Genomic DNA, 14,502 nt, shown 5'->3' with positions numbered 1-14,502 from the left:
TGGCCCGATCTTCAGCGTCATTCACCAGTTGGATGACCACTCAAGCTAGCAACCGGAGTTGCTTCCGGAAGTCTATTGAGGGACCCAAGAAGAATGCCCTCAGGCCAAAATTAGGACCGGATGATTCAATTATAGTGAACCAATTTATGATGTAATTTCTTTGTTTTTATTATTCAAAATTCCTAATAGGAACTTCGGATCAACAGAAAATATTTCTTACAATCAGTGCTGCATGTTATCCTTTTCCCTTCCTTAGTAAATTTTTCTAACCGTTGAGTCGCCGCGACTATTACGGCCCCCTCCCTTACTAACCTGTATAATTAAATGTTAAATTTATAGATACACTCGGCACATTTAAACTTTTTCAAAGTAAAAGGCCTAATAAACATAGATGTAAATAAAAAAAAAATACAATTTTAATAAAAGGAAAATGGTTCAATGAACCAATCCTTTTGAATCTAAATCTAAATAACATTGTAGCAAACGAAAACAACTTTGCTCTTTTGATGTTTTTTTTTCAAAGCATTAAGATTTTGATTGAAAAGGAAAATTCTTTAAAACAAATGAAAATACCTTTTAACCAAAGCAATATCTGTTTATACCAAAGTCAAAGGAAAAAAATCCTTTGTTTTTGCGGCACTTTTCTTTGAAATCAAAAATCGTTCCGCTGCTTGTATTGCAACTTGCAACATTGATCTTATGGGGACCAAAAAAAGGGAGCCACCTTCAAAACTTTGGTGTCCAGACATTTCCAGACAATTCCAGACTGTTTTTCAAAATCTTCCAGACTTTTCTGAAAAACAGTTGGCAACCCTGGATATGCATGGTGTTTCGATAGATGGTCCGGCAGTTGATCGGCAGAGCTCGATTGCACGTGTTGGCCGGTTCCATCATGTTCACTGTGGTGGAATTGGCTAACGCGCCGTTGTACTGAAGCGGAGATTGCAGGTTCAAGTCCTGCCGGTGAGCCGTTGTATCTTTTTCGAGAATTTCATGATATTTACAGCTTATGTTCTTTCGTTCTTTGATACCTCATGTTCCTCTAATTCTTTCCATCACATACGAAAATGTGATCATTTTTAGGTACAAAGATGTACCAAGCGAATTCATAACATCAGTATTGATCTCTACGACGACTTTTTTGCTTCTACATCGTGGTTGGGGCTTGGCGCTTCACGGTGATGTGGATGTTATTAGTACACGATTTCATTTCATTGAAATATGAATTTTTCATAAAAGAAGGAAGCCCAAAAAATGTATTTTCTAGACTTTAGGAAATACAATTACAGCAAGAACGCTTGACTGCTCTTTGTTCGAAAATGACTATGAAGCGAGCGCCTTGTTGATCTGCAGCCATCCTGACATCCTAAAATAGCGAGTTGAGAGGACAGCTCGGTGAGAAAAAAAAATTAAGCGTGTTCTGTGGTTACAGGTTGAAATAAATGTGAAAAACACTTTGAAGCGAGTTGAGAGAACAGCTTGGTGATCAATAAGGATGAGAGGACGGCTTGGTGAAACTAAAAACTAAAGTGGATTGAGAAGAAAACTTAAAATGAATGGAAAAATCACCAGGAAGCGATTTGAGAGGACAGCTTGATGATCAAGCGGGTTAAGAGCGGGTTAACTTGATATAAATTAAAAAAAAACACCTTGAAGCGAGTTGAGAGGATAGCTTGGTGAGTATGAAAACAAAATCGTATTGAGAGGCAAACGTAAAAAATACCTCGGAAGCAAGTTGAGAGGACAGCTTCGTAAAAATGAAAACTCAAGCAGGTTAAGAGTTCAAACTGAAATAAATGTAATAAAAAACTTGTTGATCATGCGGGTTGAGAGAACAGCTTGAAATAAAATTAAAGACAAAAAACCCAAGCGAGTTGAGCAGACAACTTGTTGAAAAATAAAACTAAATAAAATTGGGAGGACAGCGTGAGATAAATGTGAAACAAAATTTGGTAGTCAAGCAGGTTGGAAGAACAGCTTGAAATAAATTCAAAAAAATCACCTAAAAGCGAGTTGAGAAGACAGCTTGGTGAAAATGAAAACTCAATCGGGTTGAGAGGACAGCTTGAAATAAATGTAAAAAACACGAAGCGAATTGCGAGACCAGATTGGTGATTAAGCGGGCATAGAGAACATCTTGTAATAACTAAAAAAACGAGTTGAGAATACAGCTTGGTGAGAAAGAAAACTCAAACTGGTTGAGATGACACCTAAAACGAGCTGAGAAGACAGCTTGGTGAGAGAAAAACTCAAGCTAGTTGAGTGGACGGACAGTCTCAAACAGGTTGAGAGGAGAGCTTAAAATAAATGAAATAAAAATATTTTAAAGCGAGTTGAAAGGACAGCTTGGAATGAACGAAAACTCAAGCGGTCTGGAAAGATACTTTAAAGTTAAGGTAAAAGAAGTAGAAAGAATAAGTTTAAAAAAAATGGAAAAGAGTTGAGAGGACTGTTTGGAATTAAATCTAAAACTCCAACACGCTGAAGAGACGATGTTAAATATAAATGAAAAAAGATCGATAAAACGAGTTGGAAAAAACAGCTTGTAAAGAATGTCAAAAGGGCCGCTGTTGATCGACGGCACATTTTACCTCGGCTCGTTACATTGTTGCAATCTCGCTCGTGAAAGTACGAGACGGGCGAGAAGTAGGTAAACCCTACGGGCGGAATACGACAAATTTCGCGTAAACGTAAACTAAAACTGGTAAAAAAAGAAATAAGGAAAAACCAAACAGCAACAACTTCTTAAAGTTCATCACATGCGCGCGACGACTGTTGTCTGGCTCTATGTTGTGCTATAGCTATATGCTATATGCATATATGCTTTTTGCTGTGCTTGAACTCGTATTCGAATTGAGGAATCAAAAAAAGCCGAACGAGAGTGAAGCGATTCCTTGCTTCGAGTGATTTTTGTTTTGTCCCAGCACTGCTGTTTGCTTCCCACAGTTGTTGTTGTAAAAAGGAAGATTCAGATAGGAACAACGCGCATTCTCTTTCTGATTCCCTATCCTTTTCTCACTCCTGGGGGGTAAACATCAACGGCGTCGGGAACCATTTACCCATCCCATGGTACTGCCAGGGCCAGCCAAGTCGCCGTGCACCAACCAAGTTTTTCGCCCTCCATTTCACTCATTCTTGTCTTTTTTCTTTTGCTTCTCGTTTCAGGTTCGGTTCAACCAGTGAAGGAAACTTTCTGGGCAAATATTCAGTACCCGGATCAGACGGTGAATGGACTCGGAATTTTTGTGCTACGCAAACAACACGTTTTTTCTTGGTCGCGCTACGAGGACGAATAAATTCGATTCAACTATCCGTCAGCTCCCACAGACGGAAAGCTCGGTCCATTATTGATAAGTTTTTGACCTGACCCGCGGATAGTATTCCGTGTAATAGCAGTTTAATCTACACATGGTGGAAGATTACTGAAGTCACTTCAGGCCAAGCTGCATCGAGCCAGCCATTCAGGAATCAATCAATTGAAATTGTGGGAAAATGACGAGAGTCATCTAGATGACTTCAAGCGTCTGCTGCAGCTGAATTAGCGAGAAGAAAAAAAAATGTGGCTAACATGTTCTTCCGTTCCACCCCGCAAATAACGGTGCTTTAAAGTTTGATTATCGATTGATGTTTTGTGGAGACGCGAATGTGTCTCGCTCGGAGGGAAATTCCTTACCACGCGTATTCCTACCTATTCCTCAGCAGATCAGAAGAGGGGTTACAGAAAAGTGCTATTTCACGGAATGACGTAAATACGCCTCAGCATTACTGCTGCTGCTGCTGCTCATAGCGTGGTTTGTGAAGTACGCAACGTCAACATAGAGTACGGGCTGTACCCTGACCTAAAAAGAAAAATCCAGCCCCAATTCGGATCGAGTCTCGTTGGTTCGTTCATTCGTATGTAGTGTTATTAGTGAAGGAAGAGTAATGCGCATGGAAGCCACAGCGTGTTTTGTGGTGCTGTTACCTTAATGCAATGGTAGTTGTGTGGTAATGTGGGCAGTGGGATAACTAAAAGAGAAGAAGAAAAATAAACTATCACCCAACCATCGCACAACGACTACCCAGTAATTGGAGCTGCACACAACACCATCATGGTGTGACGGCGCGGCAGCAGGAAATAGCTCGCAAGGGATGCCAGGTGAGTTTGAAGAAGCCTTTTATTTATTTATTTTTTTTGCTAGCGCTACTAACGCAAGGGTCTTGTTTTGAAACATTATTTACTAATAATTGGCTACTGTTATAATGTGCGTTACATTTTAATTATGCACGCATTAATTAGAAATTTTGTGAAAACGAGGCCTAATGGATCGATGGATGAAGCTATTTTACAGAGAGGTGTCGCCATCAGCGTTCAGAGCTGTCAAACCTCATGTCAAAGAAAACGACCTGCGTAATATTTCATATGGGCGAATTCAGCAGTTGGCTCTAATCGAGAAAAACGTATTTAAGATTTCCGAACATTTTAGAAATTCCTATTTAAAAATCAAGCACTATTTCTTCAAAAACTTATGCTAATTATTCGATTATTGTTCGTTGAATATCAAAAATAGTGCATTTTTCGGTAAGTTTTTGATATTTGAAAGTTTTACTTGTGGTGACTCTCATTTTTTTACTCAATCTTGTTTTTTTTTAATTTTATTTGTATCTTGAGGATTTCCTCATATGATCGGTCGCTTTTTATCGATTTTGCAAATGCATTCTTCATTCGTTCGTACTCGAAAAACGAATAATATGCCATTTTACCATAAGGTGATGTAAGGTAAAAAAAGATTGCTCATCTTGTGTGTTTATGTTATAAATGATTAATTTGGAATAAAAGAATCTTAGTGCTTATAATTTAATTTACTAGCCCTTTATGATCATAATGACTAAAATTTTCATTTTAAGATTCTTATATTTTGTTAACTATATACATAGTTCCAATACGACCAACCCAAAAATCTGACTTTTTATTGTGCTGCCATCTGTTAGCAGCAATCAGTTTGTTTGAAAATGCGACAGATGGCATTGATTTTTCCCTCTATCGGTAGAATAATTCAGAGGGCCCTTAAATTAATCCATTAGGTGGTATGAAAAACCCCTAGCAATTGCTTTTGCTAAACTAAATCGAGCATTCGAGCAGTCGCAGAAAGCAATTGCTTCGGTTGGTATGAATAAAGTTTTTTCTGACAGCTGTTTTCTCAGTCAGGAGCTTTTACTTTTAGAACAAGCTAGTTCGGTATGAATAAAGCCCAAATCTGAAGCAATCGCTCGAGAAATCTCCTAGCAATTACTTTATTTTCTAAGCATGCTTGGTAGCAGACTTTTCCAACTTCAACAACGTCATGAATTTATAAAATTAGCAATATTACACTGCAATACAATTTAAAAAGGCATTTTCAACATAGATAAAGAACAGTCGAAGTGATAACCCAACTTTTTTTCATATTCCTGTTGTTGTATGAAATGATTCGTCTAAGATGAAACAAAACAAATCAATTAGTAAATATTTCAAATAAAAAAAATCCGACTACAGTGGAAGAAGTCCCAATCGGCTTGAAGTTGGAAGAAAGTTGTAATAATTTTAAACATAATTCAGATCTCCCAAATTTATATGATTTTTTTATAATTCAAAGATTAAAAAAAAACATCTAAGTTAAAGTGCGCGCCTATTGCCTATTTTTTTATATATCGGATTATCCCGATCCGAAAACGTGTGGGAGAGCTTATGATAAATGTAAAAAAGCTAGGCCAATTTTTGTTTGACAATATTCAATTTTCTTTAAACATCAACATGCGAGCATGTATTGACTTAAATTTTTCCGATCGTTCTTACACCCACAACCCGCACCGTCGATTACATGGCTATTTTAGCCGTACTTTTCAATTTTTTTATCGTCTTCTTTCATTTTACTTTAGAAAATTTCAGATTCTGCTGGTTGGATAGCTCTTTTTTTCGAAGCAAAAGCTATGTTCTAAGACTTTAGTACACATCTGCTAAGCAAACGTTTATTCATACCAAACTAAGCAAATGCTTTGGGCTTTTGCTTTGCTTGATTTCGAGCAAAGTAAAAGCTACCGAAGCAATTGCTAAACCTTATTCATACCACTAATTGTCGCAAAAAGAGAATGCTGAACAATTGCTGCCTTTAGAGCAAGTTCACTGGTGTTGGGAAAAAGTGGTAAACATTTTGTCACTTTTTGCACATTTTGAAAATTTTGCCATGTAAAAACATTTTCAAGGCCTGTGGCTTTCAAGTTTTTAACAACACTTGTTGTAGTTTCGTAAATGCAAAAATAGTAATATTTCTATCACATACGGCTGAAATAGAAACAGTGCTGTAAAAAATACAACGCCCAAAGATCATGAAAACATTTTTGCTTGGTAAAACTTTTAAAATGTCAAAATTTCTACCACTTTTTCCCAACACCAGTGAACTTGCTGTTAAACAGATTGTTTTAGTTGGAATCGACTTCGGGTTCGGGTCTTGAATTATTTTTTTTTTTTTTTTTTTTTTAATTTTTTATTGGCTTTACCTCTATAAGAGCAAACGCACCAATAAGTGAGTATACGCGGCCCGGTTTTGCTCATTTCAGCGGACCGGTTTTGGGATACACACTCTTTCGCGCACCGGGCGGAAGCATTGATTATTTTTAAATTTAGCATTGCACTGAGAAAACTTTTGCAGAAAACCTTGATAAAAAAATTAAAACGGACCTAGTAAATTTTCGGAGCCGTGAGTTTTTCAATTTCGCATGCGGCGATTTGCTAGCTGGTCAGGTTCTTCTCTATCTTGCGATTACTGGCGGCGGTTCGACTGTTGGAATATTTTTAATTTAAATAATGGATGAGTTTGTGAGTGAAAAATTTTACATCAGAACAGCAAAAGATTGTTAAATTAAGTGTTTTTATTTTAATTATATAAATTGAGTAAAGTTTTGGAAATCTTGAGGTTAAAGCAAAATGGCTCAAAAAAGGAAAAATTTTAGTACTTGTTCTTTTGCTCTATTTTCCTTTGCCTTTGCGTCTAAAAAGTTTGGCTTATCGAGGGACTGGATTCCGCTGGGGATAGCTACTATCCGTGACCTTATAGTGGACATCCTGTAAAAACATGCCGCGTACAGCATCACCAGGGCCAAGCAGCTTCAATCGACAAACAAACGGGTCCGGTGGCGGGTGCAGTCGGATCTGCGCCGGATAAAATGCGAAACTTCCAAGTACCGGATTGAAATCTTCGCCACCGAGCCACGGTAGCTGCCGCGAAGATTTCGATCCATGAAGCGGAATTATGCGGAAATCGCGAAGGGTATCGAGGCTTCGGTTGGTCAGAATCAATCAACAATGTGTCAGTAGCGGCGGGGAATCATCTTCCAGTGGCTTTTTCACACCGGAGGTATTTCACGAGAGGCTACCGTTACGGAGAAGATCGACAATATGGAAAAAATATTACGCCGGAAACTTCTGTACTGGCGGAAGAGTGTGGAATAATATTGCTGCTGTACATCGTTCTGCTGACCAAGGGTCTGGAGAGCGTTTCAAGCGAAGTAACTGATACATGTACCTGCGTTTCAATTTCTTTTTTCTTTTTGTGCTCGAAATTCTTGTCGAAAGTTAATAACTGATCCGAATAAATAATGGAACAACCATAACAAATCTACCTATATAACCATGTAATTTTACTTCTATGTTCACACTATAGTGCTATCTTTCAATATTTTAACACTTGCCAATCAATCATACAGTTAAGTAAGATGTTTAAAGATCATCATAATGGAAATCTAGCAGTGTTAACGAAATCCAACTTGCTTAAAAGCTGCTGTAGAAAACAAGTGTTTCCTTTATCAGAGGTGAGGAATTTCATTGATGAAACTTAATTGATTTTTAGAAGGAGGTTGTTTTTATTTAAATTATTAAGTCTGACCTATCTTATCTGATTTTTTTTCTTCGAGGAATCGTATATGAGCCACCGCACGCATCACGGTTTTGCTTTTACAGCGCCGAAATCCTTGGGCCTTCTCTCACCGACTGATTTTTTACCTCTTCCGTCCGTGCACCTCACAGATTTCGCAAACCGTTCAGACGATTCGAACGCGTACCATTTTGCAAATTTCTCTGGCAATGAAATGTAAACAAACTCTACACGCTGAAAGTCGTTTGTTTAACTCAGCATTAAATGGTAGAATTTTTTCGGTGCATGTTTTCTCACGCCCCTTTCTAGTGAGCAAATTTGGTGATTTTGTCGGTCCCGACTGCAACGGCCCTATTTTTCTCACCCTCATACTAACCCCCGGTGCGGTATGAAAGTGATCAAACTCGTGAGCATTTTCACTTTGCTCGCGGTTGCTGCGGATGCCCTAACATAACCGGCCAAGTGTTGATTACTGTTCTACTTACATGTCTATTTCACATTCAATTACAAAATTAGCTATCGTTTTATATAATTCAATGTCTTTCTTTTTTAGTATCAAATGAATATCGGGTGGAATTCCTTTTTTCATTAAAATTCGCCAAATAGGTCTACGAAGATTTTCAAATCTGCTGCATGCGAAGATAATGTGATCAGGATCTGCGATGGATTCGCCACAACTACACGTAGCATCCAATAGGATACCATTCCTAGTGAGATGAGCAGGGAGTCGTGAATGATTTGATATTAATTTGGAAAGGATTACAATTTGTCTGCGGTTGAGATCCAAGCTACTAAACCATGGTTGGAGCGAAACGTTAGAGATGATGCTGTGACAGAAACGTCCTTTAGTTCCTGAATTCCATTTTGCTTGCCATTTGTGCATTGTTGTACGCCGAATCGGAAACTGGATGTCGAATGATGTTAAAATATAATCTGCTGTACCACCATTGATGCACGCACTTTTCGCCTCTTGATCTGCCAACTCGTTCATTGGAATACCTCTGTGAGACGGAACCCATATCAGATGGATTTCGTACCCCATTCTTTGACCTTCAAGAATGGATTCTTTTATATCGTACCAAGCAACGGGATATTTTTGATTGATGTTGATTTTTTGCAGGCTCGTGAGACAACTCAAACTATCGGATAGAATAATATACTGAGCAACAGGAAGACTTACGATCATTTTCGCAGCATGCCTGATTGCCAGAAGCTCTGCCATATAAACGGATGCTTTACTGTCGAGTTTGATCCCTTCTGCAGGTGTTCCAAAGTTATTTACCACAGCATAACCTGTGCCTTGAATATCTTTCGACCCGTCAGTTGCCAAGATTTTCGCGTTGGCATACACTTCCAAGAGATAGTTTGACACCAAATCAGCTGCCGATGAGTTCTGGTGTTCTAAACATAACCGTTTAACAGTGAGATCAATGGATATTTTTGTTCTTACAACTTCACGGTTGAACATGTAGCATGGGAGATTATTTAGAGGCTGTTCAAGTGGAATGAATTCGTTAAGCATTCTTGTTGCGCGGTGTATTCCCGTAGCCACTAAGCCACCGTCCAAGATCGGTCTGGAATATTGTCGATGCCAAGAAAGGAGTGACGCTCTTTTATTTACAAAACGCATGACCGCAAGTTCTCTTCTTTGTTGCAGCGGAATAATACCAGCCATCACTTCGAGTGAACCTGTGTGGGTGGTTTTTGTGGAGCCCAAACAGATTCGAATTCCTGCCCATTGTAGTCTATCCAAAATAATGGCTTCTTTTTGTGATAACTCCGTCATAAATATGGAACCGTATTCCAATATTGATCTCACACATGACTTAAAAATAACTAACAATGCTGCTGGATGTGCTCCCCATAACTGGCCCGATATGCTTCGTAAAAAGTTAAGATACGGAGCTGTACGTTTCTGTACCTCTCTAATATGACACGACCACGACAGATTTCGTGTGAGGTACATGCCGAGTAACCTCAGGGATCTGACGTATTCCAAAGTGCAACCGCCGATATTTATTTCTGGAGGATTATCGCATTGTTGTGTCGAGATCAGGAGGCACTTACATTTCGTCGGCGAAAGTTCTAACCCAAGGTCGAAAATATTTTCCACAACTATATCCACTGCCCTTTGGAGAGATTCGCAACTATGCTCCAGTGAGGTTCCTCTTACAGCAATTGTTGTGTCATCGGCGTAATTTACGGTTATCACATCAGGAGGGACACTGTTGATCAATCCACTGATCACAACATTAAAGCATAACGGACTTAGTGGAGATCCCTGAGGAAGGCCTTTCCACGTTGTCCTAGATATTGAATCTAATCCACTCGAAATGCACAAATTCCTTTCTTCAAACAGATGGAAGATACTTTTTACTAGACATTCAGGGACTGTTAATGAGCGTAATTCGCGGACCAGAACATTAATTTCCACGTTGTCGTAGGCGGCTTTGATATCGAGGCTACATATCACCACATGCTCTCTTCTTTTCAAAGCTAAGGAAGCTTCGTTAATCAGTGGAAACAACGCATCCATTGTTCCTCGTCCTTTCCTAAAACCGTTGATAGCTGAAGGGAACAGGTTGTTGTTTTCGATGAAATGTTCTAGTCGATCTTTGATTATGAGTTCATACACTTTGCGAAAACATGAAGCTAACGCGATTGGACGAACAGCAGAAGGAGAAATCGGATCATGGCCACTTTTAGGAATCGGTACAATTTTATAGGTTTTCCAGCTTTCCGGAATTCTTCCTGAAGCAAAAATTTGGCAATAGATTATTCGCAACTGACTAAGCGCCGCCCATGGGAGACGATTTATGACGGAATATGGAACACCATCCAAACCAGGAGCCGAATCTTTACCGGTTTTCAAAACAGCTTGAATATCCGATACTGAGAATGGAAAACCAGTTTGAGAGCAACACGAACATTGTAGAAAAACCGGGGGTGGATTTTTGGCAGATGAGGGAGCCAACTTGTCCAAAACATCGTTGGCCAAATTGTCCGAAATTCTGATGTTTTTTGATGGCTCTCCGCGTCCTTTGAACCTTCTGGCCATCCTCCATAAGGTTGTGAGGGACGTAGAACTATCACAGCTATCACAAAAATGTTGCCAACTTTTCCTCTTCTTCTCGCGTACCAAATTTCTGAACCTTCGTTCTGTATTAGCGTACCCTTCGTAAGCTTCGGTTGACAGTTCCCGTTTCCAAGCGCGGAAAGCAACTCTGGTGGCTTTCTTCGCTTCTGTTAGCTCTTCGTCCCAATAGGGTTGCGGTATTCGGCGGGTGTGGTTCGAGTTTACTGATGGGCAGGACCTGCGCAGTGCTTGCCAAATCAGCTCAAAGAAGACATCAAAGCTATCCGGTTCTCCATTTTCGACGAATGATTCCTCGAGGCTTCCGGCAAAACGTTCCCAGTCGATTTTTCGAACATTAATTCCAGAGTAGAATTTCATCGCGCATGTAGTACTCGAATGAAAAACTATCGGAAAATGATCGCTTCCATTTGGTGAATCCAAAACCTCCCAGTCGAAGCACAAACTAAGGCTCGAAGAAACCAGCGTGATATCAATTGCGCCCCACGACCGGTTTACATCAAACCTAGTTGGCTGACCGTTGTTGAGAATGACGAGATGAGATGTTTCGATGGCTTGATGAAGACGGTCTCCACGTATGTTTCCATGCTCGCTTCCCCATAGGTGATGTTTTGCGTTAAAGTCTCCTCCAATGATGCACGGTTTCGGAACGGTTGATAAAAAATTTTCAAACTGAGTCTGCGATATGTTGGCTTGCGGGTGTATGTACACAGATACAATAGTGATCAACCCGGAGATGTATTTGATCTGGCAGGCAACGGCTTGAATATCCGCTGGCAGTGCAATAGGAAATGCTACGGGATTTAGTTCTGAACGAATCGCGATGGCTACGCCCATCGAGTTTCGTCTGTGATCTTTACGAAACATGGTGTGCTGCGGTAGATTAAAGTTTGTGTGACTGTCGAGATGTGTTTCACTCAAAAGCGAAATATTGATATTATGTGTATTTATGAGCTGGATTAAGGATGAGCGTTTACTATTTATCCCTCTACAATTCCATTGTAGACATTGCAGAGGAACGGTGGTTGTTAAAGTGCTTGGTGTGGTCTTTTTCATAATCTGAGATTAGCAAAATAGCCTTTCATTTTATCACTAACAACATCTGAAATTCTCTCCAAAACCATTTGCTGGATTTTTTGTCGAGTTTCAATATCTTCCTCAGGAACTTCCAGAGCATCTGCAACGATATCGATGACCTCAGTAGATTCAATCGTCGATCGGATCGAATCGCAAACCCCGTCAGAAATGTTAACTTCAAGTTGGGGAAGCTCATCGTCCGAATCGACATTATAACGACGTTTGCTGGAAGGATTAGATCCATTCTTGTCAACATTATTTGTTTGGCAAGCTACTGCCACGGTGGATATTGTTGTTGGTTGAGAGATGATAGGTAGTGAGTTTGATGAATCATTTGAATTTGTTCCACAAAACCAATCGACACGTCCTTGTGAAAAAGTGTCACGCCGCTCTTTATCGGTTTTCTTTTTTTGAATTATTTTCGGACATAGCTTGTGATCATTGGCCCGATGGGAGCCTAAACAGTTAACGCACTGTGGCTCACTATTTTCACACGCATGATCTTCGCCGCCCACTTGATCCAAGCACTGATTGCAGCGTTTAGCACTCTTGCATCCTTTTTTGTCATGTCCCAAGCGCCAGCAGTTACCACACTGGCGGACAGGATAAATGTATTGCTTAACAGCATAAAGCACTCTATTTAACTCGATGTGAGTAGGTAAATTCTGCCCAGCGAAAGTAAAAATCACCGTAAACAGGGCTTCCTCTTTATCATCAGCCAATTTTCTAAGCACACGACGAGCATGAACTATCTCCGGGTTATCAACTTGATTCGACTTGCGTTTATCGTAAGCATTAGCAAACTTCAATTCTTCATCACAAATATCCGGCTCAATATAGGCTACCCCCAGACACTCCACCAGCCGTTGGGGGATAAAAAAACGCACTTCATTTGAGGTACCGATGCCTGCTATTTCATTAGCAGCATCCCTCGATCGCATCAAAATTTTCATTTTGGTTTTAGAAACCGGCATAGCACGAATAAAATCGTCACCAAATTTCTTCACCAGACTTTTAGCAATCTTCGCAGCAGATATATTCCCGACATTTGTTTCAGCCATAACGAGATATGGCCCAGCATAATTTTCGTGATATTTCCGTACTCGAACTTCATTTTTCGATGACCTTGGTGTATCGTTGTGGGTCATTGCACCGCTCGACAATAGAGTGTGGAAGGAGAGAAGAAAAATAAATTAGATTTCAATTCAGCTCACACACACGATGTGCAACGTACCGTAGTTCAAACGAGACTGCGGGTCTTGAATTAAGCTGATTAAGCTTTCAGCGTCAGCTTCCCACAGCTATTTACACGCCACAAAAAAAAAATGATTTGAAACTGATCAAGCAAATGGAACCAAATTTGGTTTGGGAGAGGAATTTTATAAAAATAAAAGTTTTTAGTGGTAGAACTTAGGAATTTACAAATAAATACATACAAAGTCTTAATTTTAGATACAAAACAATGATTGGAAAACAAATTTTAGGGCAGGTTTTGAAAACAGCGAACAATATTTAAGAAAACAAGAATTCTCGCGTGAGCTTTCATTACGTCGAATGAAACAGAAACACCGAACCGAGAAAAACGCTTCTGAAATTTAAAGAGTGTTTTTCAAATCCTATTTTTATTCCTGCGCCGATAACCCTTCCAAAAATACGCAATATCAATGGAAACTAATTGTTTCAGATATTCCACATTATGAATTTAATTTTTTGCAATTTTTTCAAACATAAATCGTTCATACGTCTGAACACATTCGTCGTTTGGAGGGGAAATTTGTTTCATTCGTCTCTTTTCTTTCGTCCTTTGATTCGTTCAACTTGCACTTACGCCCAAATGTTTCTGATGCAAATACTATGGGAAATTTTCAATTTTCTCGGCGTAGTGGCTGTTTAATAAGTGAAATATCTAGTGTAGCGGAAAATTGGTGAGAAAATGCATAATGAAATGTGTGAATTTGGTGCGCCATTGGTCAAACTAGCTTGCTGCTGCTGATCAACTTTCTGTTGCCGACCAGCTGGAGGGGAAATTTGTCTCATTCGTCCTTTGATTCGTTCAACTTGCACTTACGCCCAAATGTTTCTGAGGCAGTTATCGGTAAATAAAATTTTCAATTTTCTCGGCATAGTGAATGTTAACTTGGTGAGTTGTCGAGTGTAGCGGTAAATTTATTAGTGAATGCGTAATAGAAGTGTGAATCGGGTGATTGGGTAACTAACAGCAGCAGGCTGCTGCCGATCAGCTTGCTGCTATTAGTTGTTAGGTTTGCTGCTTGAGTATCGATTTAAAAACGCTCAAAAAAAAAAAAAAAAGAATCTGAAATAATGTTCATTGCCAGGTTGATATTCTGATAACCTCTATCTGTATACACTTGTTTGCTCATGGAATCCATAGCGAATGTGCTAGGTTTTTCTTCCTCTGCACATTCGCCGTTTGGAAGAAGG

General features: G+C 39.4%; 1 protein-coding gene across 1 annotated transcript in view; it reads left to right on the top strand.

Annotated features, from left to right (window-relative positions):
• The window catches only part of LOC129739907 (phosphatidylinositol 4,5-bisphosphate 3-kinase catalytic subunit beta isoform), a 95,231-nt gene that overhangs the window by 20,207 nt on the left and 60,522 nt on the right, over positions 1 to 14,502 (top strand). The window contains exon 2 of the mRNA XM_055731447.1: positions 3,166 to 4,138. The gene's annotated coding sequence lies outside the window, so the exon portion shown is untranslated. The remainder of the gene's footprint in view (positions 1 to 3,165; positions 4,139 to 14,502) is intronic.

Source organism: Uranotaenia lowii, chromosome 1, assembly GCF_029784155.1.
Source record: "Uranotaenia lowii strain MFRU-FL chromosome 1, ASM2978415v1, whole genome shotgun sequence".
NCBI lineage: Eukaryota > Metazoa > Arthropoda > Insecta > Diptera > Culicidae > Uranotaenia > Uranotaenia lowii.
Note: the sequence above shows the minus strand (reverse complement) of the source record. Positions and strands in the feature narration are given on the sequence as shown.